We start from the raw sequence: 6,809 nt of genomic DNA on the forward strand, positions 1-6,809 counted from the left end.
CTGTGTATTCTGTATAAATACCCTTGAGATATATGAAAGATAACTTTTTCTGCCATTTATCTATTGTGTACATGGACCTTCCTCCAGGTAGTGATGAAAGTACCAATAAGGGGAAAGTATGCAGACTAAGACAAATCATTATATGGCCTGAAACAGTCTCCTAGAGCATGGTTTGGTAGATTTGCACAAGCTATGCAAAAGTATGGATATCATCCTAGTCAAGCAGATCATACGTTATTCATTCGAAACTCTCGGGGAGGTAGAATTACAGTTGTTATTGTCTATGTGGATGATATCATCATCACTGGGGATGATACCAAGGAGATTAGGAGACTAAAGGTACATTTCGCCAAGGAATTTGAAATTAAAGACTTGGGTGTCCTGTGGTATTTTCTAGGTATTGAAGTGGCTCGTTCAAAGCAGGGAATCTTTGTTTCACAGAGAAAGTATGTACTTGATCTTTTAACTTAGACAGGAATGTTAGCCCGCAAGCTTGTGGATACTCCTATTGAACAGAATCATAGATTGGGTGAACAGACTGATGATACACCAGTTGGCAGAGAGAGATATCAGAGGTTGGTTGGAAAACTAATATATTTGTCTCAAACACGACTTGATATAGCCCATGCAGTGAGTATTGTCAGTCAGTTCATGCACGAGCCACATGAAGTTCATATGCAGGCAGTAGAGAGGATACTTAAATACTTGAAATCGACAACTGGTAAGGGTCTTTTGTTTTCAAAACATGATCACTCTACTAGACCTATACAGATGCTGATTGGGCAGGTACTATTTCGGATCGAAGATCAACTACGGGATATTGCACATTTGTGTGTGGCAATCTAGTTACTTGGCGGAGTAAGAAGCAATCGGTTGTGCCCAGGTCTAGTGCCAAGGCTGAATTCAGAGTTATGGCCCACGGTGTGTGTGAATTATTCTGGTTGAAGATCCTATTGGGAGATTTGAGGATTGCTTGTCAAAGTCCCATGAAGCTATATTGTGATAATAAGGCAACCATCAACATTGCTTATAATCCCGTGCAACATGATCGGACTAAACATGTTGAGATTGACAGGCACTTTATCATAGAGAAGTTAACAGAAGGTGTGATTTGCACTCCCTATGTGAGGACCGAGGATCAACTTGCTGATATTTTGACTAAGGTAGTCTCTAGCAACGTGTTCAATTATGCTCTTGCCAAGCTGAGAATTCGGGACATCTATTCTCCAGCTTGAGGGGGAGTGTTGACATATATAGATAATTAGCTATATTGTTGACTATATTACTGTTAACATATATAGATAATTAGCTGTACATGTGCTGATTAGGTGTTGATTAGCATAGTTATAGGAGCTTATTTTTAGTCTTTAATTTCTTTCCTCCTTTGTAATTATTTGTGTGCTACTTAAATCCTCTACATGGAGAAGAATAAACACGGAGAATTATTCCTATTCGTTTATCTGTAGAAATATCTTCAAAAAGCCCATCAAAATCCAACAATTTAGGTTTGTCAAAGCACACCAAACTACAATGGAGCATGTCGTGGGTCTGTTTGGTCATTGTTTCGGAGTTGGTCACCTAAGTTTGCAAGCAATGCAAGCTTGCCGTTAGCTAGCCGTCACCGGAGTTGTTCATGGAGCTCACCGATCATGGGTCCTCTGAATTTTTCGTTGAAGCTCACATAGAGCTTTGATGCTGTAATTTATTGACCCTCAAACTCCATGACCGCTGACGAGAAGCTCTAAGCATCAACGATGCAATCGCATCGAAACCGGTGAGAGCCCAACCTTAAACTCCATGACCGTCGGCGAGAAGCTCTAGGCATCAACGATGCAGTGGCAGCCACCAAACTAGTGAAGTCTCTGGTGAACCACAAACAGACACAACTGACAAAATTTCTGGTGAGCATCATACAGACCGTTAACTTCCTTGAAGACTCAGCTGGTCGGCGAAGTTGACTACCGGAGTTTGCGATTGGTCGAATATTGTCGGCTACGGGAGGACGAGAAAGTGGAGAGAGACGAGTTATGATGGGTAAGGCCGTGTTTGGTGCTAAAATAATTACTGTAATTAGACCATGTTTGGCAGTAGTGTTAAGTGGTTATTGTGATAAGTGATGTGCTGTCGCAATACTATTGGATGTCCAGATTGCTTTTGCTACATCAGCAACAATAGGTACTTAAACGAAACGACAACGTTCCACTAAAGGGTAATTTTGTAATTTAAAAAAAAAATAGTTTTTAATTTAACATCAAATACTAAGGTCAAATTTGTCATTTCACAGCCCGGTTAATGGGACGGACACGGATATTGGGGCAATGTGAGCACTTTTTAAAGTGTAAGGGGTGGTTTAATTTAGGTTGGGGTGTTATGGCACATTTGGAATTAGTGGGGGTTTTATGATGTTTACCCTAAAATTTAAAATAATATATATTATATACACACAGACACACACACACTATATTACAGCACGAAGGTGGTACTTTATTAGCCAGCTCAACAATGGATAAGCTGAATGTTTAGTGAGCATTCTAGTGTTTTATGATTTTTACCCTAAAATTTAAAATAATATATTACACACACACACTATATTACAGCACCGAGTTGGTACTTTTTTAGCCAGCTCAACAATGGATAAGCTGAATGTTTAGTGAGCATTCTAGTGATTTATATTCCATTTATGTTGCAGGGAGGAAGACCACTTTTGATGAAGAGTGGACTATCATCCAACACAAGGAAAAGAGTTGGGATTGCGTGTTTTGTTTTTTGTTTCTTGATATTCCCTCTTCATGCTTGAAATATCCTCTTTTTGTATCTGTTTAAGTTTTGGGGAGAACAATATCTGAGGTTAACGAGGGCATCTGTAAATTTGATATGTATGGTTTTTGGTGAATGATGTCTGTATTTAGTCCATTCAGTCTCCATTATTAGTTGATAGACATGTCCGAGTGTAACATAGATATCATAGTCATGTCGTCTACTTTGCTGAAAGCATCAAGGGCATGATGAATCAATCTTTCATGATATGATCGACAATTCATCCCCACTTGGCGGTTGAAGCCGCCCTCACCATCTGTTGATAGCGGCACATTTGCATCCAAATTGAGCATTTGGTCTGGGATTTGGATTTGGATCCTCTCCGGTGGAGCAGTCATTCTTTTCTGTCAAGTTAGCGATGCAGGTTGGAATTTTTAATCGACTTTTCAAAATTTTGCCCTTGAATGGTAGGATGGACATTCGGTGCCTAGACAAACTGTATCAGTTTACAGAGTGAGTGCAAATCCTATTCGTTACGCAAGTCTGTGATTTAAATTTTACTCGTGTCATGGGATGGGATTAGTACGGGTCAAAATTTTTGTAGATTGTCTCACGAACTTGATGGAACAGGAACATAAGAGAATTCTCCATGGCAAGAGATTAAGATCGAAGTCTCCAATCAACCACGCAACACAATGGGTCCTTGTTTGAGCCTCTCGGGTCCAATCAAAACTTCGAGACACTTTTCTGTGTCTGTCGTGGGGTGGGGGGAAATCATGGATTCTTTTCCTCTACTTGCTGATAAGCCTTGCACTTTCTGGTTGGTGGCTTAAATGTAAAATATTGTTTAGAAAATATTTTTATTTTTTATTTTTTGGTATTTGGTTGTCAAAAGTTTAAGTAAAATATTTTACTAAACAAAACAAAAATAACTTTTATTTTATTCACTTAACCCGAAGGATTTGACTTTAACAAATAATAAAAATATTTTACCTGAAAAGGGGAAATATTTTCTAAAAAAGATATTTTATGTTGGAGCCATAGATTGCCGGTCTTAACATTCTAAAGACAAACATTTACAATATTATGATGCTATTTAACCACCCCAGTGAAAATCATTAATTAATTCAAACTTTTTATTTATTTATTACGAAAGTCTTTTTTTTTTTTTTTTTGGTCTTTCTTTTGTGTGTGTGTGTGTGTGTGTGTGTGTGTGTGTGTGTGTGTGTGTGTGATATTTCAACGTAATGGAAGAAATTTCATTTATTATTGTAGAATATGAAAGGGTCTGTTGACTTTTGTTGCTCTTCATGGCCCATGGTCGACAATCACAATGAAAACTTATATTCACATTCAAACTGTGTACGTATCCTACGGGCACGGATCTATTAACAAGTCCTATTTAATATATATATATATATATATATATATATATATATATATATTTTATTTATTTTTAGTAATATATCTTACTATTTTATTCATTTTGATATATAATATACTGATAAAAGTACACTATTACCTTACCCCTCAATGTCCGTCCCTCTACACCTGCATGCACATATACTCCGTACTTCCTAGTAAGTTGACATCAAACTCAATTCAAATTTCGTGGTGGTACTTGTTCATGACAATTTTCATGTGAGAAGGGTCGCAGTTTTCATCACATGACGGTGACTTCACATAGTGGGGTTCATTACTTCACTAATATAAATTAAATTCGATTCATGAAATGTAAAAAAAATTCATGTCCGAAAAAGGTACATTGTGGGACAACTTGAACACAGGCATATACCGAAACAAGTAGAAGAAGACAAACTCCGGTACATTTGGTTGCGAGTTGCGAGTGATGTCATGGTGACTTAAATTTTATTATTGTTGATATTTATTTTATATGTTTATAATTCTTAATTTATTTTAGTTCTAGGGTTATGTTTAATGCCAAACAATTCTAAGTTACAATTAAAACTTTATAGGTGAATTTGAATTATTTTAATTAGAAAAGAGGTCGAGTGGTCGAGCCCTATTACTAGAAATATTATAGGTGCGTGTTTTCTTATTTTTTTTTAAAAAAATAAAAAATGGTATTATTTTACATTTAAATATCCTTGCTTTATGTAATTTGTTTTGATTTTAGACTCCGTTTGTTTCGATGTAAAATATTTTTTTTGGAAAATATTTTTCTTTTTCAAATAAAATATTTTTTTATTTTTACTTTGTCGGTATTTGGCAAAGGTCTACATCGAGGTGGATGTCGAGTCTATTCGGCGGGGCATGTAAAATAACTTACCTAAAATTAATAGATAAGTTATTTTTGTTAAATTTTAATATTTTTTTTCTTCGTAAATATTTTACGACAACCAAACACCAGAAAATAAAAAAATATTTTCTGAAAAATATTTTACGTCCAAACAAACGACGCTTAGTTCCTTTCTTAAATTTAAGAAATTTAATTTGTCTCATGAATAAGGGTATGAGTAAAAACTATAGAAGTTTGTTAAATTTTTTTTTCTTCCTAGTTGGTATATACTCATGCACACATGTCACCATTGAGGCTTGAACCCTTAACTTCTCTTTGGAAAGTGAAGACCCGTTAAGCCACCAACCCGTTGGTAAGTTTGTTAATTTTATTCAAGAGAGTACATTAATGAAGAAGATCAAATATATAAACCACAATTTCTTTTTTTTTCGGTAAATAAGTGAGAATATAATAATAATAAAAAAACTAATTACATGTATATACAATGGGTATCCCCCCAGGAAGCATTATGGGCCATTTACCCATAAGCAAAAACCTCAAAGAAACAAACCAAATCAAAACAAAGAAAACGAAGCCCACAAACTGGACTCAATCCATATTGTCCAAGAAGAGATGGCCCAATATGGATGGATCCCAAAATCACATAGCCAGCCACAAACATAGGCGAGAATCATCAACAAGTTTAAGAAACGTCTCTGCAAATGGTAACGGTTGGCTATGGTGGGTGCAGAAGTGGTGCTGCTGATGGTTGTGGGAAGGTAAAGAAGGGGTTATTGTGGGTCAGTTCATACAAGGAGCTAGGCAAACACCATGTCTAAGCAATTTCCTCCGCATAGGGGCATGAGCACTTTTTGACGGAGAACAATTTGAATCTCACTGAGTTGATGATTGCATTGAAGGTCTGAGATGGAGGCAAGCTTTTGTTGTGGAAGAGCCTATTGTTGCGTTCTCTCCATATATGGTAAACAAAACTTGCCAGCTTGAGCTTCCAAGTAAGTATCTTACTGAACTTTGATTTTTGTTTCCAATTCAAGGATGCCCAGATTAGGAATCCTTGCCATGAATTAGGGTTTGACGAGAACCCACATTTGTGTTGTAATCTTCCCCAAATTGATTTCGAGTATGGGCATTGATGGAATAAGTGTTTATGAGTTTGCATCATTTAGGCACAAGGCGTGTAACGTTAATACCACAAATTTGGACAAATGAAAAGTTAACATGTGGCGAGTTTCAAGGAACTTGTGTAATACCCTTAATTTTTATGGTATTTATTTAATTATTTTAATTACATTTTAATTGATTATTTTGCTATGTGTTATGTGCTTAAATGTTTTGATTTATTTATTTGAATTATTTATGTGCATTTGTTTATGTGAATTGATTTTGTTTGTAATTGTTTAAATTAAATGTTTAGTAGTCTTATTTTATTTTTATTTTAAGTATGGGTTGGGCTTGTTGTAGCTAGACCAACTAGGTGGGTCTTGGGCTACTTAGAAGGAGGCCATGATGATGTGGGCTATAATATATATATATTCTTAATTGGGACTTACACACACATACCTCTACTGAGGCTCGAATCCCTAATTTCTCTATAGAAAGTAGGAGCCTAGTACCGCTAGGCCACTTTCCTATTGGTATAATATATATATATATATATATATATACATATGTATATTGCTATTATTATTATTATTATTATTGTATTTTCCTTTTGTCAGATGTGTAGTAGGATTATGGTTAAATTATATATGTAACATATATATATATATATATATAGCTTGAGAAATAGAGA

General features: G+C 35.6%; 1 protein-coding gene across 10 annotated transcripts in view; it reads left to right on the top strand.

Annotated features, from left to right (window-relative positions):
* Window positions 1-3,637, top strand: part of LOC132303266 (nucleolin 1-like) — a 33,398-nt gene extending 29,761 nt beyond the window's left edge. For 9 of the 10 annotated variants that reach the window (XM_059800458.1, XM_059800455.1, XM_059800456.1 and 6 more), the window contains one exon: window positions 2,690-3,637. The gene's annotated coding sequence lies outside the window, so the exon portion shown is untranslated. The remainder of the gene's footprint in view (window positions 1-2,689) is intronic. The other variant, XR_009481157.1, reaches the window with a different exon arrangement.
* Window positions 3,638-6,809: the final 3,172 nt, after the last annotated feature.

The sequence above is a fragment of the Cornus florida genome, unplaced genomic scaffold (genome assembly GCF_030987335.1).
Source record: "Cornus florida cultivar Cherokee Brave unplaced genomic scaffold, ASM3098733v1 CherokeeBrave_3.0.0_Hap2_Chr04, whole genome shotgun sequence".
NCBI classification, from domain to species: domain Eukaryota; kingdom Viridiplantae; phylum Streptophyta; class Magnoliopsida; order Cornales; family Cornaceae; genus Cornus; species Cornus florida.